Consider the following 26,743-nt stretch of genomic DNA (forward strand, 5'->3'; position numbering starts at 1 on the left):
GGGAGGGAGGAAAGGCGGTGACAACCGCGAGGGAGGGCGCGGTGACGGAAGCCGCGCAGGGCCAGTTCCGGCCGCCGCCCGCGCAGGCGTACTGCGTCCGGAGCGGCGGCGCGGAGCTGAGTCCACGACGGGCCGGCGTTCGACCCGTGCGGCTCCCCGGGCGGCGGAGACGCTGGCCTGGTGCCATCGGTGGCGCTAACGCCTGACGCATTGGCTCCTGCTTCACGGAGCCGTCGAGATCCGGAGACCTTTATAATGCGAACCGCACGTGGAACTGCTTGTTCTGACCTCTCCCCAAACCCTCGTTTTCAGGATCCAGCCCAGTTTTCCTGCAGGCAGGTAGCTCCAGGGGCCTCTGTCCGGTCCCCACCCCATCCTCCTTGTCCTCAGGCCCACCCCTTGTTACTCCCAGGGTGCCGGCCAGCTGGACCCGACCCCTGCAGCACCGGTTCCTGCCGGTGAAGATGAACCCCCAGGCTGTTAGTTTTAAGGGTTTTGCTTTTGATTCCTCTGATCATAGCAGGTCACGCTTGCATAGCATGCACTGTGTCCCAGGTTGGCGTCAAGAGCTTTCACCTGCATCATCTCACTCAATCTTTGTAGCAACGCTACACTGGGTCCCACCACTACCCTCAATTCGCAAAGCGGGAAACTGAGGCCCAGAGCTATGAGCTAAATTGCTGAAGGTTACAGAGAAAGCCAATCGCGTGATTCTGGACTTTTATCCTTAAAATATTAGCACACAATCAAAGCAAAATAAAGATTGCCGATTTTCATAGCTATTGAGTAGAATGTAAAATGTGTTGGAAAATACATCTTGCCCAGCTGGTGTGGCCCAGTGGTTGAGTGTCGACCTTTGAATCAGGAGGTCGTGCTTTGATTCCTGGTCAGGGCACATGCCGGTTCCAAGTTGAATCCCCAGTGGGGGGGCTTGCGGGAGGCAGCTGATCAGTGATTCTTTCTCATCATTGATGTTTCTATCGCTTTCTCCCTCCCTTCCTCTCTGAGGTCAATAAAAACCTATTGAAAAAGAAAATGCATCTTGGTGAAGTGGGTAGCATCCTATATAATAAAAGCCTAATATGCTAATTGTCCGGTCCTCTGGTGACCGGTCGACTGTGCAACCAATCAAAGCGTAATATGCTAATTATATGCTAAGGCCGCTCAATGGCTCTATGACATGCACTGATCACTAGGGGCCAGGCAGGCAGTCGACTGGTCAACCAGTTGCTATGATGTGCACTGACCACCAGGGGGCAGATGCTCCGACCAATAGGTTAGCTTGCTGCTGTGGTCTGGCCAATCAGGACTGAGCAAGATGGGTTGGACATGCCCTGGAGCTCTCCCTTAGTCCCTCCCCAGACCTATCATGCATCGGTGGGGTCCCTCCGCCTGGCCTGCACCCTCTTGCAATCCGGGACCCCTTGAGGGTTGTCAGAGGGCCGGTTTCAGCCTGATCCCACAGGCCACTCCCCTCAGGTGGGCGCCAGACACAGGGCTCACAGCTGGTGAGCACTGCTGTGGCAGCGCAAGCCTCTCCCGATCAGGACTAATTGGGCGCGAACCCTCAGCAGGCACAGTGGGGCCCCGGATGAGCAGGAGCAGCAGGTAGGAGCTGCAGGCAGCATTGGACTGAAGGTTTCATTGGACTGCAGGTTTTGGCCCGATCCCTGCAGGCCACCCAGAGGGTCCCCACCTGTGCATGAATTAATGCACTGGGCCTCTAGTAGCTTTATAAAATTCATTCTTCTGTGGGTGATGTCATTGCCAGAACAGGAAGAGTTGAAGATCCATTTAATCCTAATTCTAGTTTTTATAGCCGTATGCTGTCAGAAACCCTGTTCATATAAACAAGTACTGTACCTATGGACAGAGTTTTATTGTAGCAATGTCAATTCTTCATATTAAAGAATTAGATTTGATGATCTGTGAGCTGACTATTCAATTAGGACCTCCAATTTTGTTGAAAGCAAAGAATTGAAAACCACCTCACTTGTCAAAGGGCTTGTTTACCTGGTGCTTTTTTCTTTTTCTTAATCTTTCAGTTTTGGGGAAATATACCAAATAGGTTTTACGAAGGCATCAAATGACTTTGAAGTTGACCTCCCCCCACTCCACCATGAGATGTACCATGTTTACCTGATATATTCAAACTTTGGGGAAAATGTAAACATTTTTCATTTTCATGAAGTTTTTGGATAAAATGCCTTTTGGTGTTGTTGTTAGGTGGTTCAACTTTGTTTTTGCCCAAACTTTGCAGCTAATGATACAGCTCATTCAAGGTGAAACTGTCAAGTATGAAAAATGCTTGTCTTATAACCTAATTAACATCAAACTAGCCAAATTGCATTTACTTTCCCTCAGAAACAGTTTGGCTTAATTGCATCAATTCCCATAAAGTGTCATGCATTTTGAGGAGTATAATGAAGGCTGCAGTGAGAGTCATGAAATGAATCTTAAAAGATTTATTAGTAAAAGCAAGATTAAAGTGGTGGGAGATATAATTATTCTATCCATTTTAAAAATTAGTTATGAAAACAAGATGGGAATATGACATATTTTCTCCTTTACCTAATTACCAACAATATATTTAGCAATATAACATGTCGCTAAATGTGTATGTTATTAAGTGCGTAGTATGATAAAAGGTGAACATGGTGGATGGTGCTCGCCGGCAGGCTAAATAGCCATTTCAGATGGTAATTAAAGAAAATTGATTTTTTTTGGGGGGGTGGGGAGGGTAAGAGATCAACCAAAGAACTTGTATGCATATAAACATAACCAATGGACATAGACGATAGGGTGGTAAAGGCCTGGGTTGGGGGGTGGGGGCGGGCTGGGAGAGGTCAATGGGGGAAAAAGGGAACATATGTAATACTTTCAACATAAAGAATTTGTTAAAAAGAGAACATTGATTTTGTTGGGAGCCATTATAAATCACATATACATCTCCAGCTTACAACAAGAGGTTTCTGGCTCCTCCAAGCCAACTCCCGATTTGGCCTGGAGTTAAAAGTTAACCTTGCGATTTAGCCTGGAGTTAAATAACATACCCTCACCCTAAGCACAAAGCAAGCTACATCTCCGCTGATAAGCTGCGACATTCCAAAGCCTGTTTCATCCTTAACGACTTCCTTTGCCCGCCCCCTCCTCTAGAAGCAGTATAAATACCACTCGCTGTAAAGAATAAAACTGAGGCTTGATCAGAACTTTGTCTTGCCTCCATTTCTTCGCGTCTCCTATCCTCTCATTCCTTTGCAGGATTTGGTGCGGTGTACCCACGAAGCGTGCCCTGCAGGTCGGGGCAGATTTTATTCTGGGAAAGAGGAAGAGGGATGGGATATCCAAAGGGAAGGGCCACACAGACCCCAGCCAAGGGGACATTGTGTTGATGATGGCAGCACCCAGTGGCTGAAGTTTCATTCTTATATGCAGTTATTGGCAGGAAACTTTGTCATCAGTGGGTCTGGGGACTGAGCTGGTGGGCTTGGAATGTGGACGGAATCCAGTAGGTGTGTGATCAGGTGTCTTCAGGACAGTTTCAATTCCTTACATGTTCTGATGCCTGGTGTCCGGTGTTAATGTAAGAAACATTCAAACCTGTAAAGACTTTTTGGTCAAGCCAGCGTGGTTCAGTGGTTGAGCCTTGATCTATGAATCAGGAGGTCATGGTTCCATTCCCTGTTAGGGCACATGCGTGGGCTGCTGGCTAGATCCCCAGTGTTGGGTGTGCAGGAGCCGCTGATCGATAATTCTCTCTCATCATTGATGTTTCTATTTCTCCCTCTCCCTTCCTCTGTAAAATCAGTAAAAATATATCTTTAAAAACAAGAATTTTTGTGAGTTTATTTGAGCTCAACTGACAATTACCAAGAAGCAGAATCTCAACGTATTGAGATAATGCTCTGGAGAATGGCGGGTTTTTACCTATTTTTGTAAATTACCATCAAAGCAGGAGATGTAAGTAGGTTCCATGGAACCCATTGGTGATAGATTAGGGAGGTGGGAGAAAGCAAAGCAGGGAAACCTCTGGGGATGGGGAAAAGGAAGAATGATAGACTCATGCTTCTTTTACATAGGTGGGTACAGGATAGTTAACAGTCAACAATGAGGGACTTTGTGGTCTCCACCCTGGTGCCCTAAGGCATTGGTATGGAAAAAGAGAAGTTACAGTTACCTTGACATTGTAAAGACTTGTTATCATAGATACAAAAACACAGTAGGCTCAGTTAAGATCAAAGTTGATCTTTGTCTGATATTGATCAACTTACAGTGGTGGTTAAAAAGTGAGTTTTGCAGTAAAGAGCATTTGTGTTGTTTCCCAAATTCAGAACTTGCAACAAGGAGTGAAGAGAGAAGAAAATGCACTTTTATTTCTGTAGTCCCATTTCCTGCTATTAGGCAGCTGTGCGGGTGCCTGTGCCATCGTGCTGGTCCTAGGCGGGTGTGCCTAAGAAGGGAAGCCCAGTGGGCTTGGGCGCCCGTCTCAGGGAGACACCATGCTACTTGGAAAGACAAAACATGCTTGCTAAGCACACATTCTGCATAGAAGATAAAATAAGAGTGGCTGGGTCACGTAGAAAATGAATGTGTCCGTGTGTGGAAGGGCACTGGGGTGGGCTGAGTTAGTCACTGAGGCACTACGCAGGAAGGCGGCCTTCACCCTACCTTTGAAAGAGATGACGGATGCTGGATGGGCAGAGGGAAAGGAAGGCATGAGCAAGTTGTTAAGTAGCTTAATATTCAAGGCTAGTCATAGAAGAGATAGATGCATACAATTAGGGGCATATTCACTCCTGAAGTGGGCATTTTTCTTCATTTTGATTTACATAGAGCAGCAGATAGCCCTTTGACTAATGAATGTCAGAGGAACTAATTTAAATTTAAGTCTAAAGCAAAGGCAGATTTATTTCCATTTCCTAGATTAGATGTGTAATGCATAAAAGGGGAGGTGGAGCCACAACGCGGTCTGCATTTCAGCTTTGCTGTTTTCCAGCTTGATGACTGTGGGCAAATTGCTCCACCCGTCTGCACCTTGTTTTCTCATTTGTGAAATAGAATAAGAGATCTACCAGATAGGGTTTTGGGGAGGATTGATTGAGATCATTTATTCATTCCACGAATATGTTTTAGGCTTCTCATATGCACCCACAACAAGTGGGGGAGAGAGCAGGTGAGCAAGGCAGGCAAGCCCTTGTCCTTCCAGTGCCTCCATTCTAGTGGAGCTAGCGGCCAACAAACAAATGCACAAATAACGTATAAGGCAGCGATATGTGCTCTGCAGAAGGTTAAGTAGGGTGACAGGATGGAGGGCGACTGGGTAGCAACTTGGATGTTAGGGGAGCTCTTTCTCAGATCTGAATGTCCCGGTGAAGCCAGCCATGGAAAAGAGGAGGAGCCGCCATGGCAGGGAGAACAGCGAGTGCTAAGGTCCTGGGGCAGAAGTCGGCTCAATGTGTTTGAGGAGCAGGTATCAGGTTATTGCAGATGAAGAATACTGGACAAGGGGGAGAGCAGAATCAGATGGAATCGGATCAGGTAGGTCTTTGACAGCGAGGACAGGGGATGTGCCCCTAGAGAAATTTAACCTGGTGGATGATATGGTTTCATCATGGACGTGAAGTGCTCACCACTGACTCTGACTCAGGATAAACACACGGTACATTTCGCTGCTGCTACCGTTTCACCGAACCCTCACGGTAACCCGGTGCGGTGGTTACTGTGAAAGGAAATCATTCCAAACCTCATCTGGTGCAGAACTCTGGGGGCTGATGTGATTTTCAGCCCATTTGGGTGGGATCTAGCATTCCTGATAAAGCGCCGCAGTATTTTCCCGATGGACTTTAATGCAATTGGGAATCCTTCTGGGAAGGCAGACTGACTCCACTGTGCTGACTACAGTTCATTGATGTGCCCCGTAACCCTGAACCAGATAGCACAGGTGCCATGAATGCCCTCTAAGCCTGAAGTTATCCCAATAACCTTTAAACCAGGCATTCCTCTTGTAAAACTCTAGCTGAGTAGTGCTTATTAAGTCACATTGATTTTCCTCCCTAAAGAACACCTTTTTTTTTTTTAAATATATTTTATTGATTTTTTACAGAGAGGAAGGGAGAGAAATAGAGAGTTAGAAACATTGATGAGAGAGAAGCATCTATCAGCTGCCTCCTGCACACCTCCTACTGGGGATGTGCCCACAACCAAGGTACATGCCCTTGACCGGAATCGAACCTGGGACCTTTCAGTCTGCAGGCTGACGCTCTATCCACTGAGCCAAACCGGTTCGGCCCTAAAGAACACCTTTGAATTAGTATTTTTGAAGTCTTTTCCCTGACAACAAGCTTGAATTAAAGTGTGGATACAAGTGCCTGCTCAATTCATCTCAGCAACTGCTGTGACAGCATTGTCACTAGTCCACCGACGAGGAAACTGAGGCTTAGAAATGTTAAGTAACTTGATCAGTTCCATAGATTTCCACCCAAAGTCTATGCATTTAAACACCCCACTGAACTTGCCCCCAGGAAAACCAAACTCAACCCAGTGTTCGAAGCAGCAGCAGCAAAGGAAATCGGAGCCCGGGGGAGGGCATAGGTCCCAGTTATCCCATTCCTCTTTTATTGCAATTCCATTATTATTCGTTTTATGCTCTATTGCTGCTTAAAGACGGTTATTCTGTGACTCATTGTGACCCACCGTCAAGATATCTGCAGGTGGCCCAGAGTAGGTTTACATTTGTTCCTATGGAAAAAGACATGCAGGGTATGATTATTGCCATAGCTTTATTTACTCCAAGGAATGTCACTCACAACCATAATCTTACTTTTGCCCACCCCTGTGTGTGTGGCTCATCCACACTCTCACTCTGCTTTTTGATTTGTAAGAGTTTGAATTCGTTCTTTAACTAATTGAACCCAATCTTCACCAGGATGGAGCTTTTCTCCAGTTTGTCAACAGCCATAACATTAAAGATTCTGGTCCGGGATGTCACCTACCTGATGAATCTTCAGTCCTTAGAGCCCAGAGCCATAATTGCAATCACATAGCCAGACTGTGTGGGCCTGCCGAGCTGCAGTCAATTACCCTTGTGAGGAAAAACCTGCAGGAGGTTCTCGAGGGATTCTAAAGCATTCAGGATGATCCGGGACTGGGGAATGGGGGAAGGCCCCACTTCTAACTAACAAGCATTATTTTCTTAGAACAGAATCGATTCCACAAGTATACGCTGAGGTTAAATTGTCAGGAAATTTGTGAAGTAGTTGATGCCAAGTTGGTAGCCTGAAATTGGCCACAATGGGAGCATTTCCACCACAGACATTGGCCAGTTCCACAAATCAGGACTTTCTTTCCCCCACGGAGCCAGTTTTAAACACTGAGCAGCACATACTGCAAGTGCCCCTATGGTTCACCCCTTTTTCTGCCTAGTTACAGAACAAGTTGGGGACCTGGAGAGAAAGGGGCATGGTTGCCAGGGCAGGTTTTTGGCTGGCATTCAGTTCCCTGCCTGTGTTTCCCCCTGTGTCTGTTCTGTAGTCAGACAGACCCCAGCCCCTGCCCCCGCCCCCCTTCATAGTTACAAATGAGGATTGCTATGATTCCCCCCTAGGGTCGACCCCACCTCCATCTCTACTTGCTCTGTGACTCAGGATAGTGAATTATCCATGACCGTAGGCCCAATTCTTCATCACTGTAATGAGGAGAATATTGGCAGCTTTGTGTGTGTGTGTGTGTGTGTGTTGCATTGAAAGGCTTTGCTTAGGACTCGGTGCATTGTAAACTTTCAATAAACGACGGCTTTAATTGAAATTCTATCATTTGCTAGATATCCACAGACACTCAGAGGGCTCCTGCCCTGGAGTCACTTGTAAGGTGCTAGTTCTGTGCAGCCTCACATCTCTCGGTGATGTCAGAAGCCCAGGAACCAGTCTGACTTGCACCATCTCCGCCACAAGATGGCGCTCCCTCTCTACCAGTGCTCCACGCGGCTGGGAGCCCTGGCACAGGTGTGATTCCCTTGTATTCCCAGCCACACACTTTCCCCTTTCACTCAGTGCCTGCCTCCCAGGGATACCTCACATGCAGACTTTTGGATTGTTGGCAGCTTTTGTCTACTCTGAATAAAGCTGCTATCTACATCCTTGTAATGCCTTTGGGTGGATATATGGACTTAGCCCTTTATTCTCTTGAGTCTGTACCCAGTAGTGGATTTACTGGGCTAAAGGTTAGGTGAATATTTAACATCAGTAGACCCGGGCCTTTGTTTTCCCAGTGGAAGCTCCACGGAGCCAGGCGCTCAGGTCTCCTCCATCTCTGGTGCACCCAGAACCCACAGCAGTTCCTGGCTTAGAGTCAGGACTAAGGAGCCACGTTGAGTAGGTGAACGTATCTGCATACTGTGCATCTTGGTTCTTGGCTTTGGACCGGGGCTGTCATCTTTTAGGAAACAGTGAGGACAGAACCTCTTTCCCTGTGCCCAGCATCCCTTTGAAAACAAGTCTTTCCAATGCCTCTTTCAATAACTTGGAGTTCACAGATAATACAACCTGTCTACACAAGTATTTTATTTTTAACCCGTGTGGAATCCTAACTATTATACAATGGAAAAATTAAAAGAAAGTAACTTCGTATAGTAAGGTAATGTGTTCTTCAAATGTTTGGGGGCAACTACATTAGAAGGCACAATGAAATACACAGACACTTGTAACTACACATTTGGTCAGTTCACATGCAGAGTGGAGAGGGAGGTGTGATGGTCTGCTAACTTCTATCATGAGTGCATTGTTGTTGGTGATATAATTTTCCAAAAGATGACAGATTTCTAATAACAAGTTCCCCTCAATTGGCTCTGGAAAATTCATTGTATATTAAACTTGGTAAGGATGATCTATTTTGGTGTGTAGAATGGAGCTGGGGTCTAGGTTCAGACAGGTGTTTCAACTACAGGAATGTTCTGTGGGATATATGTGGCATGAAGCACATTGTTCATTGGACAAGACAACCCCAAGCATCCCAGAGGGTGTCCACTGTTCTTGGACCTCAACCGTGAAAAGCCAGTGAGTGTTCTTTGTATCACCATGCCAATCATTCCCACAAATTTCCAAAATATCCTTGGGGGTGATTCCGTCCCCATGAGAACCATGGTTCTAACTCAACTCCCTGATTTCACAGGGGAGGGAATCATTCCCTTGGGAAAGGAAACGCTACCTCCAGGATTACACAGGGATTTAGAGATTAAGCACAAACCACAGTCTCCTGACTCCTTGCTCTGAATCAGGGTTCTGTCCACCATAATAGTCAAGTAGACTCAGGTTCAAATCCTGCCTCTGACTTTAGGCAAATTGCTTCATCTTTCTGAACCTCTGTTTTATTATTTCCAAAACTGTGATTAAAAATGGCATTTTTTGTTAAAGATTTGTGAGAATTAAACAAGATTTTGACTATAAATTTCTGGCACATAGTGAGATCTCAACACATAATAGCTATTATTACACCCCTTTAAAGCTCACTTATTTTTTATAATATATTTTTATTGGCTTCAAAGAGGAAGAGAGAGTGAGAGATAGAAACATTAATGATGAGAGAGAATCATTGATAGTCTGCCTCCTGCACACCCCACACTGGGGATTGAGCCTGCAACCGGGCCTGTGCCCTGACCGGGAATAGAACCGTGACCTCCTGGTTCACAGGTCGATGCTCAACCACTGAGCCATGCCAGCTGGGCTAAAGCTCATTTATTTAAGTGCCAACAGAATTTGGTGTATCATATTGCTGGGGAAATTATCCTTGAACCTTCCTCTGCAGAGAAACACTTCTTTATCTTTATCCTTCTAATTCTTCACACAGTCCCTTTCCAGGGGAAAGTATTCTTCTAACCCCTTCCCCACCAAGCTGTCCTAAGCCACATTGAAGAACAAAATGTCTTGGGCTGAGCAGCTCAGAACCCCGTGACACTGAAAAAGAACCTTGAAGCTGATATTTGTTTTGAAAAGGAGGAAGGCAGATGATGGCATTTTTGAACACTTATTTTGTACCAGATGCATTGCAAATGGTCTATTTTTTCATTCTCTTAACACCCTGAGAGGTGGATATTGTTTATTACTACCTCTATTTTATAGATGAGAAATATGGCCTTTTTAAAGGTTGCACAGAGCCAAGATGGAAATCAGATCTTATACTAGTAGACATTCTCTTAATTTGGGTTCTTCAAAAGCAGATCCTGAGGCCAGGATTTGGGGACAAGTATTTTATATGGGAGGAATATTTGTTACCAATGCATTGCCTCTCTGCTCTGTGATAAAGGCATTCCTTAAAGTATTTCTCCTTCAATGTGAGCACAATATTCAGTTTTCTCGGTAGAGGGCGCTAGAGGGACATGGTGCTGATGGTCTACTCTCACATGCACTCTGGAGGGTGGCCTCTTGCATTTGCAAGACCTGCAGACTAGCTTTCAGCAGGCCAGAGCAGCAGACTTCTCTGCTAGTCCCTGGGCAGAACCACATCTCAGAGATCTGGATCCCAACCAACTTTGTCCTTGTGTGGGTACTCATCCTAAGCCATAGGGTGCCTGATAGTTTCCTTGTATCTTACAGTTACTCTTTATCAGAGTTAATGATGCTTTGCATTAGTCTTTTTTTTGTTGTTTAAATTACTGTGTGGTTTCTGTCTCCGGAATGGACTCAGATTGTCACAGGAGGTGATCCTAGGAAGAAGCCAAGAGAGTGGAGAAGGGCAAAAAGCCAAAAGGAAGGGGTTAATGAGTGGGTCACTACTGGGAGCACCTGGTGCTCAGTCGCATTGGTGTCCCTCTGAGAGCCACACACAGCAGGGTTGCCTTGGCAAGAGGCAAGAGGGCTGGATATGGATCTACCATCTATCATCTCTCATTGGTTGAGGGTTGCTCTTGGGGACCTTAACTTTTTGATACTTTTGTCCTGCTATGCATGCCTGAACTGTCCAGGGCATACTTTTGGAACCAGAAAAAGCCCCCAGGCCCAGCCAGCGTGTTTCAGTGGTTGAGCATTGACCTATGAACCAGGAGGTCACGGTTCAATTTCCAGTCAGGTTGTGGGCTTGATCCCCAGTGTGGGGCGTGCAGGAGGCAGCTGATCAATGATTCCCTCTCATTGATGTTTCTCTCTCCCTCTCCCATCCTCCCTGAAATCACTAAAAATATATTTTAAAAAAGAAAAAAAGAACCCCCTCCCCCTCCCCCCCCCCCCAGTTGGAGAGAAGCAGGGCCTTGATGGTGATTTATCTTGATGCGTGCATGAGAACTCCTACTGAAATTGTGGGTGACCTTCAGGCCTGGCCAAGGGCATGTGGGTAGGCCCTGAAGCATTTCCTACAGACCCATTGCAGGTGCTGAATGACAGAAGGGAATCTGTCAGCCAGATGCTGATGAAGGCTGAACTCGAGGGGGGGTTTTCTGGAAAAGTCAGTTGCAGATCAAATGTTTTCCTAGATGGTATAATTTAATCCTACAGTCAGTATTTACTATGGATAATTGGATTTTTCTTTGACCTTGGCAGTCTCTCTGGCTTGCTGTCTGCACTGGAAGACACCATTTTTAAACTCTTTTCAATACAATGAGTCAAACGTGACTTTCATCGGGAGCTGGCAGCCCTGTCATTTTCAGGAGGGGCCGATGGCTGGGGTATCCAACCACAGAAAGGCAGTGGAGTTTGTATTTTCTGTGTTGCCCTTTACAAAAACATTTCAGCTGAAGTAAAAGGCTTTTTCCACCACCCTGGGCGTTTTAATAGAAATCTTGGTAGCATTAAGCCCTTTTAATTCTGAGCACCAGCTTCTAAAGTTCAGTGACGCCAAAGCTCTATTCTGGCATGGAACACAGCAGCGATCAAGACGAGAGATTTTCATCAGCGGGGCACCAGAATGGAAACACAGGCAGGAGACAGACACATTTATTACAAACGGACAGGGACAGTGTTTGTGGGTAATGTGGGCTGAAGAAGGTCATTTCTATATTAAACATTTGAAGTCATTCACATCTTGCAATAATATTTTTAATCTCCACCTGAGGGCATTTTTTCCATTGTTTTTTAGAGAGAGGGGAAGGGAAAGAGGGAGAGGGAGAAAAGGAGAGAGAGAGAAACATCAGTGTGAGAGAGACACATTGGTTGCTCCTCTCCTGGCCGCCCCCCCCCAAAGTGCTCCAATGGGGTTCTGGGATGGAACCTGCAGCCCAAGTATGTGCCCTTGATGGGGAATGGAACTCCAGACCCTTCTGTGCACAGGCCAACGTTCTAACCACTGAGCACACCAGCCAGGGCACATCTTGCAATAGTTTAACCAGTTTATATGGTTTCCCCAACTGGCAATATCTAAAATGCTCCATGAAGAAAGAACAAGAAAGCTTACTTCTCTCCTGAATTGGAAGGACCTCTGGGACATGGTGTTATGTAGACCAGGGTTGAGTAGCTATTGTATGAGAAAGAAGGAAAAAAGATTATATAGTTATATTCGCTGTATTTACTTAAAAATCTAATAACAGTGTCTGGGTAAGAAAGACAGAAACAAGGGGTGATATTTTTTTCAATTTACAATTTTTACATACTTTTGATTTCAAACTCATGTCAACGTATTACCTGCTCAAATAAAGAAATACATTGCTCAGTGAAAAATAATCCTTGAAGAGCAAGCTTCTGTTCTCTGATCATTTTTTACAACCTGTTAAGGTAACTTCAGATGGAAAATGCATTTCACCAAATTAAAGCATATACACACAGTGAATCCTTTGCAAACGTTTAGGGTTTGAGTGTGTTTTTTGACGGTGGATATTTTTTACGTCTATGCTGCTATTTGTCATCCAGGCAGCAGGGGGGAGTGTTTCTCTGTTTTTCTTTGTGTCTTTCCCTTCCTCCCCAACTGCATAGGCAAAACCATCCAAGAATTCTCTTATTCAAATCTATGCACAAAATGCACCACAGTTTCTAGATTTATGTTGTTTTTCTCTCATCCCCCAAATTTTTGGGGGACTTGAAAGGCTTCCAGCAGGCTGCTTAATGATTTTTCAAAAAGGGGCTGATTATTGGGTTTATTGGTGTGAAGTTTTTCTTTCCTCTTCTCTCTGTCCCCTTCTTGTCATTCCACTCACTCCCATGAATCACTTTCCATAATCAAGTCATAGAAAAAAACCTTAAATGAACAAAATTCACAGCTCTCTCTCTCTCTCTCTCTCTCTCTCTCTCTCTCTTCTCTCTCTCTCCAGAGGAGACTCAGGTCTCAGAAGGCAAAACAAACAATCAAACAAATAAAAAGAGGGTGGACTTTGGACCTCTATGAAAGCTAATGGGGGAAGAGAACCAGTGTTGGGTGTTATTCTGTGTGCCTGACTGACGCTGTACCTGCCTTAACTCTTTACATCTTCACAACATGTATGTGTCATTAGAGCTATTCTGTGAAGGAGGAGATGAAAGCTCATAGGGATGAGCAACTTGCCCAACTTTCTGTTGCTGCAAAATGATAGAATGGAATTGCAAGCCTGACTGCATCCAAAGCTGGAACATGTCATTATTTTCCCTACCCCATAGTAAGTAATCGGAAGGCATGCCTTCCCTAGGGCTCTTTTCCCTGTCCCCTGTGGCTGCTGTCTCACACGTGTGTACCACCTGGCCCCACTCCACACAGTGTCCATGAAGACAGGAAAGAGAGAAAGGGATGCCACCTTAAGAACTCCCTAAATGGCCCTGCCGGTGGTTGAGTGTTGACCCTTGAAAGCATATATATATATATATATTTAAAGAACTCCCTAAATGTTCAGTGGAAGCTTTCTTTGTTGCACATGGGCAGGGGTTCCTTTAGAAAAGGCAGCGATATTGAACATGCCCAAGGTCGAAGACTCCTGGAGCTGTGGGCTTGCGTAAGCACCGGGGAAGGCACTGCGCTGTTTACAGAATTCCTTTGGAGCCTTTTGGGTGTGGGCACTTGGGTGTGTGTGTTTCTGAAGTTCCTGTTTTTCTCATCCCAGCTTCCTGGCAGTGCTGCAGGTGAAGGCGATGGTGGAGATGCAGAAATGAACAACTGGGAGCTTTGGATGGACTGGCTGCAATAGTGAGCGAAGAACAGCAGTGAAGACATTTTACCCAAGTGAAGTTTTGGGGAGTGATCTTGGGTGGTGTCCAGCCTCGGTTTCAAATAACATTAACACCCCTTGGGAGAGGGTCATCGCCCTTCAATGCTGAGCAGGGCAAGGAGAAAGCCTCCTTTGGTGTTAGCAGGCCTTTAGCATATTTTAACACTTGCTCTGCTGCAATTTCAACAGCGAGGGGCAAGCAGCAGTCTGGGGTCCTTGGGCCGGCCTGCCTTAGCTCCTGGTTGGAATTTTCTGAAGTGGTTTTATTTTCCTTTAGTTATCATTCTATGTGTGGCAAATGATTATGGTTTTCTGTTTATGGTTGTGAGGAGATGCCCCTTTGAAATGCAATCACTTAAGTAAAAAAGTCCACTTAAAGAAAAATAGTTGAGTAAATAATAGAATAGGTGGTATGTAGCTGTGGCAAAAATGAAGTGGTGCTGAAAATGAATGGATGTTGTAGTGAATTATTTCTAAACATGTCTTCTATCTCAGGAAATATATGACGTTCACTCCAGAATCATGGGAAATTAGAATTGTGAAGTTTCACAACAGAGAGGGATAATCTAGTCCAGCGTCCTCGTTTTCTAGTTGATGAAATGGAGGCTTTGAGGGATGTGACTGGCCCAAGGTCACAGTGTTCTCTTGGCTAATAATCTCTGTGTGTGTACATGTGTGTGTGTGTACTGCTGGGGTGGGGTGGGCTGAGCAGGGCAATAGCTCGGTATAGAGCTGGGTAATTCAGATTGTCTTGGAACCATGAAGAGAAAAAGAGAAAAGGGGGGAGACATTTTTGAGCAAAATGAAAACTCCTAGATAACAAGGAGGGAAAATCCTTAAAAATCTGTTTTCTTGCTGCAGCAGCAGGGACAAGGGCTGGCTGGCCTCCCTCACTCTAGGCAGCAGTGGCTCCTTACAGGGAATGTGGTGTTAAGCACAATAGGTCAGCATTGAACTTGGACAGAGTGTGATGACTGATTAGGAAATGAGTGTAAGTCATGGACGGCAAGTCCTGATTGTGGTGATGCTTATCAGCACCTCGCCCGCCCGGAACAAACACAGCCGCAACGCTGGGCTTGCCCGCCGGCGAAACTGAACCCAGATGTCCTTGTCCCGGGGACAATTTAATTCTTGTTGTGACTGTCATCTGTGAGGAAATCAGGTGTCACAGGACTCAACCGTGCTCCAGATCTGCTGTGAGGGTGGGGTAGGGGGAGAGGCTGTGGTCCCTGACTCCCCCACAGTGTGAGTCTTGCTTTTTTATGAACATACTGAGATTAGGAGGTGGGATGCAGTCCAGAATTAAAGACGGCTCCCTCTGGTGGATGGGGGTCGGGAGCTCAGGGCATGGCCCAGAGTAGGAATTTAACAGACATTTGTGGAATGAATAACCAGAGGGAGACTCAATCCATCAGTGGGCCTTACATGGGTGCTTGGTATAGAACCAGCCCACTGCTCACCCATTTTCCTGTGTGGACAAACCACTCACCTTTCTCAGTGTCACTATTTCCTTATGCCTAATATTTAGCTAAGAAACTACATACTGCTAATATGTTGTTGGGATATAAGAGATGAGTCTAATGAGTGTGGTGGGTGCCTTTTCACTCATTCACTCAAATCATTCATTCATTCAACCAGCTTATGTTTATTAAGCATTTAGTGGGGGAGATAGCTTAGGCCTCTCCTTGTAGAGGTTAAGATAAGTAGACTTTGTCAGTTTTGTAGATAAGTAGATAACCAAGATAATGCTTTCAGATGATCACACATGTTAGAATGCAATAGTGATCAGATAAAAATAGTAATAGTAATGATATTGATAAAAGCTAACATTTATTAAATACTTCCTATGTGCCACACTTGTTGTTGTAAACAGTTACTCATAGGATGCATTGAATCCTCACCACCATCCTGAAAGAGGTGTAATCATTATATTTCATTTTATAAAGGGAAACTGAGGCACAGAGCTAGGTAATTATGGGAAGAGATGTGCTATTTTAGACAGCGTGGTCAAGAAAGATTTCATGGCAGGTGACATTGAAGCAGAGGCCAGAGTGTGCGTTTCTGTGTGTCTCTAAAATCCATGATTCCCTCTCTACTCACTCCAGCCCTGCCCCACCATTGTTTGGTGAAACCTACCATCTCACTCATTGTCACTGCAACTACCTTCTAGCTAGACTGGCCCTCCTTTTAGCCAGAATAGCGTGACAATGATGGGAATGGTGTGACAATGACGGGAAGGGGCAGACAGACTGCTAAAAGAATTGGGCCCACTGACTGCTCCATTGACCTTTCTCATGTGTGACTTATTGGTGTCCTCTGAATTTGAAGTTTACAAGGCTTAGAGCCCTGGATTACATAGTATGGAATAATAGCTTGCCACCATGTACTTACCCCTAGGGAGGCTGGGTGTGTTTTGCCTCTTCCCTTAAACATTACTGTGGGAATAGGGGCAGAAAATAACCCAGTGGTGAGGGCAGTAATCAGAATCATCTCCTCAATACACATAGTGCAATGAGGTTCACAGCCTATTCATCTCCAAGATGCCACTTGGGTCTCCAATGACCTTGGAGAGCAGAGATTGTTACGCATGCTTGGAAGATCAGAGAAGTGAAGGTTGAGATACTTCAGAAGTTTAGTCAAGGTCACACAGCTGGTGGGGAACAAAGCTGGTGCTTGAACTTCTGATAAATAACAAATCTGCTAATTCTTCTGACCACAGGCTATAGGGATGACGTCTTTCTTAACAACCACTGCCACTGAGTGTTGTAAATGCTTACTCCGTGCTGAAATCTGAACCAAGAGCTTTATGTAATTAACCCATTGAATCCCGTTGCATGGTGCCCGGCACAGTGCCTAGCACATGGTGAAAACTCGATTAATGTTCACTTGTATGACTGTTTTTGGAAAGGTTAAGTACCAGTGGGGCTGAGATTTAAATGCAGGCCACATGGTTAAGGGGTTTGTCTCCTGTCTGGGACACGACACTTAGGTGGGGTCCCCTAAGTGCCTCGGTGTGTGTGGGACAGGGCATACTGAACTGCAGAATTTTGCAGCTTGTCTCTGATAATACTTTGAGTTTCTCCAGTTTCTTCTTTGAGTTACTCTTCAAAGCCATGTCAGCCTTGGTTCTCCAGTCCTGCAGAGGTGATTTGGGCTGTGGGCCCCTATGTCGTTCCTCTCTGGAACCTCTTCATTTCTCTTTGCACAGGGGAAGTTGAGAATTGGAGGTCCTGATAGAGGAGGATGTTTTCTCACTGTGCCTGAGGGATGCACATTTCTTGGAAAGGTTGGTAGAATTCTATCCCTATCAATGCAGTTGGATTTGGAATGCAGGTTGTAAGGGTTTCCTGCTTTGTGTTTTGCCAAAGTAGCAAATATAAGTGAGCAGTGTCTTGGCATTCCCTCATCTCTACTTCAGGATGCAGCTTATGTTTTCTATGCTTCATTTTGGAAAGAATGGATCATGGATCTGGGGGGCTGTGCTCAGCAACACAGAGGAGGCAAATGTCTTGGGGGATCCAGAGTCTGTCTTGGTTTCTGGGATGTGGTGGAGAAGGGCAGATGACTCCCAGTGGAAGCTGTCATCCACAAGGTAAAATTTTAGCAAAGCTTTGAAATACATTTGGATTTTGATAGATGGGGGAGGAAGGTAAGCACATCTGATAGGGGTTAATATCCAAAATATATAAGAAATTCAAACAATTCAATAGCACCCTCCCCAAATAACCTGATTAAAAAATAGAGGAAGAAAATTTTTTTAAAAAATGAGGAAGGCTCTGAATAGATATTTCTTCAACGAAAACATATGAATGCCCAAAATGTATAGGAAAAGGTGCTCAATATCACTACTCATCAGAGAAATGCAAATAAAAACAACAATGAGATTCCACCTCACACTTGTTACAATGGCCATTATCCAAAAGAAAATAATAAATGCTGATGAGAATGTGGAGAAACTAGAACCCTGTACATTGCTGGTGGGAATGTAAATTGGTCTTGCCCCAGTGCCAGACAATCCAATTTCTCCTGGTATGTCCCTGGATCACTCCAAGCCACTGCCCCAGTGCTGGAGCTCAGAGGGAGAGAGTTTGAGTAAGTCAGTGTGCTGGCCCTTTAAGAGGATCTGCCTGGGACTCCCACAACCCCATGTCACTCAGACACAATTCCCGGTGGGTTTTACAGCCTTAAGTTATGGGACTTCTCTTCTCAGCACTGGAACGTGCTTCTCATGGGCAGTCTCTGCAGAGATGATCTCCCTCCTGATTAAAAACACGCCACACGTGGGTGTAGGACCAGCCTGTTTCATGCCTCAGCACCTCCTACCAGTTTCAATGTGCTTTATTCTTTACTTATTTATCTGTAGGACTTCCATTCAGCCAGATTTTAGGCGGTTCTGAATAATGGTTGTTCTGTATTTTAGTTGCAATTTTGATGTGGTTGTGGGAGGTGGCAAGTATCAGTGTTTACTTTTGCTGCCATCTACGTTCTCCCCACTTAATCACCTCTTTAGAGGCCCCATCTTCGCCCTAACCAGTTTGGCTCAGTGGATAGAGCGTTGGTCTGTGGACTGAAGGGTCCCAGGTTCGATTCTGGTCAAGGACATGTACCTTGGTTGCTGGTACATCCCCAGTTGGGGGTGTGCAGGAGGCAGCTGATCGATGTTTCTCTCTCATCGATGTTTCTAACTCTCTATCCCTCTCCCTTCCTCTCTGTAAAAAAACCAATAAAATATATCTAAAAAAATAAAGGCCCCATCTTCAAATACAGTCACATTCTGAGGTGCTGGGGATTTGGACTTCAACATATAAATTTTGGAGGGACCCATAATAGATATCAAACTAAACATTTAATATCATTATTTTAATGTTCATAATAATCCTATGACTAGTATTACTAGTAACTTCATTTGTTGAGTATCTGGTTTATGGTCACACAGTGGTAAATGGCAGAGCCAGGATTCATCTATAGTCAGGTATGTCTATCTGGGCACATGGAACATGGCTGTCTTCCTGATGGGTATACTTAGTGGGTGACCAAGGGCCTGCTGCACCTTATACTCATGTGTAGAAGAACAGCACCATCAGGGAAAGGTCTCCAGAAAGGTGGAGAACTTGAGAACACAGGTGGGTTTCATAATTTCTTCAGATACAAATTTTGATCTTAGAATGGAGTGTCACAATAGAAAAGGCAAAGCAGGCTGTGTAGATGGGGATGAATAAGGGGATTGGCATCCTTAGCTAAGGAGGAGATGATGATGGCTTCTTGGGCTGGCTCCAGCCCTAAGAGAGAACAGGTTATTAGTTCTGCAGTCCAAGTGACTGGAACACAGAATCCAAACTGAATAGAAATGGTACCGTGGGTTGAATTGTGTCTCTTCAAAAAGGTATGTTGAGGTCTTAACTCTGGTACCTGTGAATGTGACTTTATCTGGAAACTGGATCTTTGTGGATTATTAGTTAAGATGATGCCCTACTGAGTTAGGGTAGCCTTAACCCATGGCTGGTATTTTTATAAGAAGGCTGCATGAAGACACAGAGACACAGGGAAAAGGTGGCCACCTGAAGAGGGAGGCAGAGGTTGGGGTGCTGCGTCTACTCTCCAAGGAACACTGAGGATTGCTGGCAACCACCAGGAACCGGAGAGAGGCCTGGGATAGGCTGTCCTTTAGAGCCCGTGGGAGGAGCTAACCTTGCAAACATCTGGATATTGTATTTCTAGGACTGTGAGACAATGCAGTTCTGTCATTTAAAGCGCTGGGTTTGTGGAACTTTGTTTAGGCAGCCCCAGGAAACTAATACCTATGAGAAGGGAGAAACACTCAGGAAAGTAATTGCTTTGGATGACAGATAATAAGCATGACTCAGAGAGAAGAATGGAGGTGCAGAATGTGCCTGGGGACTTATAGGAAAGTACAATTTTAGAGAAGGATGGGAATTATGGTCTCAGAATCTCCATACAAATGAGCAGATTATGAGAAATAAAAGAAACGAATGACAAAGGTAGTAGATGGGATATTTTAGAATCTCCAAGACTTGGGTGGAATTCAATATTGGTACAATGCTAACATAAAGGGAATATACCTATTATGTGTGGAAGTAATCTAAAAAAAAAAAAAAAGACAGACACACTCCTTATGGAAATTGGAGGGCCCAAGGGGGGAAAAGGGCTAGCAGAGCATAGGGTGAGGATATAAATACAGATACATGGAATAAGGTGACCATGGTCTCAGAGAATTTATAAGATCCAGTGAGAAGATGAGATAAACATAGTCAGGATTATACCCTAGACTTTGAGAAGAAAGATTCAGAAACAATTTGGAGAATATCCTTTACTTCTTGTTGGTGGATAATGCAAATTACATAAGTTTTTTCTCTCTTCTTCCTTTCCTCCCTTCCTTTCTCTCTCTTTCCCTCATTTCTTTTCTACAAGAAAATGCCTCACTTATTTTAGGTGAGTCAATAAGAGATATTAAATTTTAGCCTTTAGAAATTGAAATTTACCAGTACAAGGGCCTGGGGAAGGTGTTCAGGAGGGAACCCAGCTGTGGGCACTCCCACTGTATTTGGGAGGATGTTTAGTTATTAGGTATCATCAGGGATGTCTGCTGGTTGTGCTTTTCTCATGCTGTTATTCATACTTGTCAAATATAGATGACAGCTTGTTTTGTTTCATCATTATTAATTTAGATTGTTGTATATTACTAGATGAACCTTACAGTGTTTTGTTGGCCCTCTTGTGGGAAATGAAAATATTTGCATCACTTGTATTTTGAAACTATAGTTTTCTAATAACTATATTTTAAAAAGATGGATGTTATTGGGGATTCTAATGTGAAATAGCAACCTATTATGGTTAAAGCAGCTGTATACATTATCTTTATCCCCCCAAATGTTATACATTTTAGTGTTAACACTAGGGTCAGACTGACTAGTTTGAATCGTGGTCTCACCAAAGCTGTGTAAGCCTCACTTTATTTACAAAATGGGAATAGTAGGACCTACTTCAGTGAAGATTAATTGACATCATGCATGTACACATATAGACAATGCTCAGTAAAATGGGAACTAGTAGTTAGCAATAGTTAAAGAGTGCTTACAATGTGCTAGGCATCTTTTGAAGTCCTCAGAAAACTCCATGAGCTAGGTATTACTATTATCCTTGCTTTACAGACAAGAAACAACCCGAGGCACAGGGCCTTTAGGCAATGCTCAAGATCACAGAATCAATAAGTGGAAGAAAGGGGATTTGGGCCCAGAAGGTGTGGTTCTAGATCTATTGCTGGTGACCACCTGACTACTTAGGATAACAAGAACACAACATTTCTTTTCCAAATGGATCCTGCAATGAGATCAAGGTCAAGTGAGTGGTCTGTGTTCATTTGCAAAGTGTTTATCTCCTCACTTGCTGTGGATATCTGGAGGGGCTGTGTCTTGCTTACTCCAAAACCCCCAGAAGTTAGCTCAGTCCTTGCTCTATGAATGGCTGAGTCAAGGCCTTCCTTCCCCTCATTGACCCTTTTCACCATCCTAGTCTTTGCCGAGGCTGCTAACATAGGATTGTGAAACAATACTAACAAAGCACAGCCCTTGGGCAGGGGTCTTCCTGGATTCCACTCGGGCTCCAATGCTCCTCCAGCGTAACTTGTCGAAATTCTATGAGTTCAGGCTTCCTCTGGGATGGAAGCCATCCAGTCGAGCATCTGGAAAATGTCATTTTCCACCAGTACTTCTGAAAATCTATGGAGCTCACTGATGATAGCTTTTTGGTCTTGACATGAACCCTAGTGATAGCCTATAAGAGAGGAAATAGGGATCCCAAGGCATGATGCTATTTGCTGGAGCTGGCTCAGACAGTGAAGGATAGATTCCAGACAGGAAGGCAGGACTCCTGACACTGTCCAGTGTACCTTTCAACTTGCATTTATGGACAATCTGGAATATTACAGATTTGACAATATAGGCTTTGCTTATATGTGACATAACATTTGGATTAAAGCTAAAAAATTCAAACAAATATTCATATGTTGCCTTTTTAATTAATAGAAACTGTAGCTTTAAAAGTCTATTTTAACAATGAGCATGTTTAGGACTTACATAAAGACATTTGTAGAATACTCATGGGCAATACAACTATGATAATATTACTGAAGGTACCCAGTGAGATCTGTGAAAATTCTGTACAATTAGTGTTTTATTTTACACACCATAAATCAAGTAAGTGTACTGCAAAAGATGAAAGACATTCAAAACATTCAAAATTGTATCATCATTTGTGGAAATTGCTAAACATCCACGAAGCAAACTAGACAGTGCTTTGGACAAACTCAAATGATGCCACTAATGGAAACTTTAGAAAAGAGCATTTGAATCCAGGTCCATTAAAATATTACTTTAACAAATGAGCCATTTGTGAAATTGGATTTTCAAACAAATGACTTCTCCATATTTTGAGATGAGTGGCTTACATTTTGCTTGGAAAGGAAGAAATTTGTGAATGTAGGGGAAATATATTTTCCTAGTGACTATATTAATAGTGGTCAAAGATAACAGTGATTATCAATTAATCAATGCCAGGCAAGTCCTAGATGTATGACCCAATCCAAGCTGTTGCTCCTTCCCCAGAGTTGCCTCTTTCCTTTGCACATATTTCTAGTATGATTTAGTCTTACCCTTAAAATGTAAATGGCCAATGAGCTCCTAGGGGTAGATACCCTGCCTCTTTAATTTCCTTTTTCAAACAGATGAGTTGAGTATTTAGTGTCACAGATGGAATGAGTGGCAGATCCAGGATTAGGACTCAGATCCTTTAATTCCAAATTCTGTGGAAATAACTGGAGATCAATCAAATGAGAAAAACAGGCTGTTTTTTTTTCTTCTGAACTTGGTATAGCAAAGGAGTCAGCCACCATCACTTATATTTTGAAAGAGACTCAGGGGCAGGCAGAGGAGTGGAAAGCTTTCCCATGGAAAAGGGAAGGCTTCCTGTGAGCCCTGATTGGAGGCTGTTGGTATGAGGAACCTCTGGGAGGGACAACTGGAACTGGGGCATCCTAAGCAATTGCTTAGTAGTACATTTTTGACTAACTCTGGTGGGTCCTAACTTAGAAATGGGGACAAAAATTAGGAAAGCTAGCCCTGGCCGGGTAGTTTAGTTGGTTAGAGCATTGCCCCATACGCCAAGGTTGTGGGTTTGATCCCCGTCAGTGGACATACAAGAAATAACCAATGAATGCATAAATAAGCAGAACAACAAATCGATGTTTCCCTCTCTCTCTTTCTCTCCCTTCCTCTCGCTCTAAAATCAATAAAAGAAATTAGGAAAGCTAGCAGTTATTAGTAAAGTCCTGCCTGTTTGGGGCTTTACAGACAAATACATACCGATGTTACAGGAGTCAACATCTGACTTCTTGGACCTGTTGTTAGATAGTGTCTCACTTTCTACAAGTTTGATGTATAGGGAGCGGGTGGGTTTCCTGTGCAGGTTACTGTAGGTAATGGTTCGGTTGTATGGGCCTGCTGCTGTAGACCGCGAATCAGAATTCAAATGGATTCACATGGGTCATTTTTCTATGCGGTGTGGCCAGTGTTCATTTGTGTACTCAGTCTGTCGGTTTGGTTCTCTTCCTTCTAAGTCGGGGAGGGGGCGGGCGGGGGGGGGGAGCAAACTTTCTGCAAAGGACTGGAGGACAAAAATTTCAGCTTTGTGAGCCATGAAGTCTCTGCTGCAATTACTCAACTCTGACATTTTAGCAAAAAGGCAACCACGGACAACGTGTAAACAAGCGGGGTTGGCTGTATCCCAACAAAACTTTATTTACACAACTAGGCAGCAAGCTGTATTTCACCCTGGGGCTGTGGCGTGCCGACCCCTGTTGTATAGTGAAGAGTCTGCGCAAAATCAACAAATATGCAAACAACAGCTGCTGCTGTGTCGTGACTCATTTCCTTTAGGCCTGCTTTCATGCTATTGAGACTCTGAGCATTGTGGTCTAGTTTCTCAGTGGTGTTGTATTCAAGAAGGATGGTTGAACAATAAAAAAATCCTATATTTCATTATTTTTTCCTTCCTCTCAACAGACGTTATGTGGGACCCATTTAATAACTAAAGTGATCCTTCTTATAATGTTGTTTTCCTTCTGCCCTATTCCTCTGTGGCTCATACTTCATTTTAAGAACCTCTTATTTGTCAAACCTGGCAAAGAAACCCTCTGTCAGGCACCATGAATCAGCAGAAAGAACCATCTTCCACTCCGTATGTCACATGTCAGACAAGAATAGAGGAGAGCAACACTGTGAAATTGGTAAAGGTGATCTGTCCTTAGCCTGGTCTCCTCATGTTGGCAACATGGGTGCCACAACTCCAGGCATCACAGATAGAAAGTTATCCAGAGGCGGTAGAGGCCATTTCTTCCTTGTATCATCTTAAGAGTGAAGAACCCTCTTCCAGAAGCTTCCTAGCAGACTCATCCTCATGTTACAGTGGCCCAATTGTATCACATGCTCTTGCCTAAGTCCATATTGGGCAATGGGGCCACCATGACTGGCTTGGATTAAGCAGTAGTCATCTGCTAAGGTTGGGGTTACATCTTGCTTCCTCTGGTGCCTGTGGCCTTGCAGAGGATGGTGGATGTGAATGAATGAAGTTGAAATTCTGAAGGATGAGAGAGAGGGGGTCAACATTGAATTTTTGGCAAAAGGCAAAGGGGCAGGAAGAGAAATGACTTTGGAGAAAACAGACAACCTATGAGGAATCCATTTCTAGGTTTTTAGCATTCCTCAAAGTAGAAGTAGTCAGGTATTCCTTTTTTGGAAGACAAAATGCTTGAATTTGTTGAAAGAGTTGTCTCTCATCTTTCTCCAAACACATTACCTATCAGGGAAGAATAGGTAACAGCAATGTTATCAAATTGGCAAAGACAATTGGTCCTCTCCAGACCAATTTTGATGCCTGCTTTCCCTGTTTCCGCAGTATCTCTCTCTAGTGCTCTGAGTACCTTGCAGACTTGACCAGGAATGCTTTGAGCAGAGGGAACTCCGGATATGGAGATGGAAATACCTGTTGTGAATACTAGTTATGACACTTACTATCCATGACCTTGGGCAAGCTACCTAATAGCAGTTGGTATTTGTTATCCTACCTGTAATGAGGCAAGAGGTCTGCCTTCCTTGTTTATGTAGTTGTTGTGAGAATTAAATGAAATAATGTTTCAGTGCCTATGGCACATAGACACTAAATAAATATTTTGTTTTTTCTTTGGTTGAACCAAACTTGTCTACTCATTGCTTCTGAAATCACTTGTTTGTTTTATGATTTTATTCCTTCACATGTAGTTCATGACATTTTTTCTTCTTATTCTTTCACCCCCTCCACTTGCAATGACTTTTCATGTCCTCTCTACCTTGGCCCTTATCTTTGGTCTGAAGTCTGGCTTGACTCCACCTTGCTTGTGAAGCCCTCTTCTCCATTCCAGATCCAGTGCACCATTTTCTGAAGGAGTCCTCAGGTGCTGTGGGATTAAAGATATTGCTGGGGAAGCCCTCATGGCATCGATAGAGCTGCAGATCACCATTACCGAGGAAATAAGTGATCATCAGCATTGTAGGAGCAGCAAAACCAGAAGGCTGCAGCTCTGGGATCGAGGCTCACGTGAAAAATGGAATAGCCCAGGAAAAAACAGAGAGAAATTATACTGGCAGCCTTGGGCAAAAGTCCTGTTTCCTCCATATGCCTTTTTTTTTCATGGACGAGTTATATATGGTATTTAAGCATCAGTCTTCTCATCTTCAAATTGAAGTTTATACACACCTCTTCTCCCCCCCCTATTCTTTATGGGTATATAAACTCCAAAGAGGCAGGGGCTATATTTTATTTTTAATTTACCAATTATATCTAACTCATAGTACACTACCTGGCTTCCCAGTGGGAGCAATACTTACTTATTGAAAATAGAATGAATGTTAAATAAGAAAGCATGGATGTAAACATTTGTTAACTTAAGGTCTGATACAAATGTAATGTATTCTGTCACCACTTCCAAGAACTTATCACTGATCTCTACACATTGTGGTCAGGCAGTTCATGTCAGCAAGTGGGCCACGTGTCCCCTGTGGAATGTAAACACACTGTGAGGTCGTGTTAATCAAAATCTGGAATCTTTTAGAGGAGAGCGCCTGTCATGTGTCAGATCATCACCTACGAGTCAAGTCTTGCCTTTAGGTTGTCTAATGCCTGATGTCAGATAGGTTACGAGCATGCCTCCATCTGCCTCCTCCACATTCAGAGAAGACATAGCTTATTTATTAGTATTATTATTTTTTATGTTAAAGGAATACAAGTGTTGTTGTTGTTTTCAATATATTTTATTGATTTTTTAGAGAGAGGAAGGGAGAGTGAGATAGAAGCAGTGATGAGATAGAAACATGGATTGGTTGCCTGATGCATGCCCCTGACCAAGGATAGAGCCTGAAACCTGGACATGCACACTGACTGGAATTGAACATGACCTCCTGGTTCATGGGTTGATGCTCAACCACTAGCAACACTGGCTGGGCAGACATAGCTTATTGATCATACTTCCCACTGGACATGACGTCCACTTTCTTTTAAAACCATCTTTATAGGCAGCTGCTATCTATTGAGCAGAACTGATCAAAA

General features: G+C 44.0%; 1 long non-coding RNA gene across 2 annotated transcripts; it reads left to right on the forward strand.

Moving 5' to 3' along the window:
* Window positions 1–119: 119 nt before the first annotated feature.
* LOC106698461 lies at window positions 120–25,404 on the forward strand. 2 transcript variants are annotated; one of them, XR_002831159.1, is made up of 3 exons: window positions 120–339; window positions 13,985–14,103; window positions 25,058–25,404. It is a non-coding gene; the product is annotated as an uncharacterized LOC106698461 (long non-coding RNA). The 2 variants fall into 2 exon arrangements; XR_001349794.2 differs by lacking the exon at window positions 120–339 and adding an exon at window positions 13,798–13,876.
* Window positions 25,405–26,743: the final 1,339 nt, after the last annotated feature.

Source organism: Myotis lucifugus, unplaced genomic scaffold (genome assembly GCF_000147115.1).
Source record: "Myotis lucifugus unplaced genomic scaffold, Myoluc2.0 scaffold_183, whole genome shotgun sequence".
In the NCBI taxonomy this organism is placed as follows: Eukaryota; Metazoa; Chordata; class Mammalia; order Chiroptera; family Vespertilionidae; genus Myotis; species Myotis lucifugus.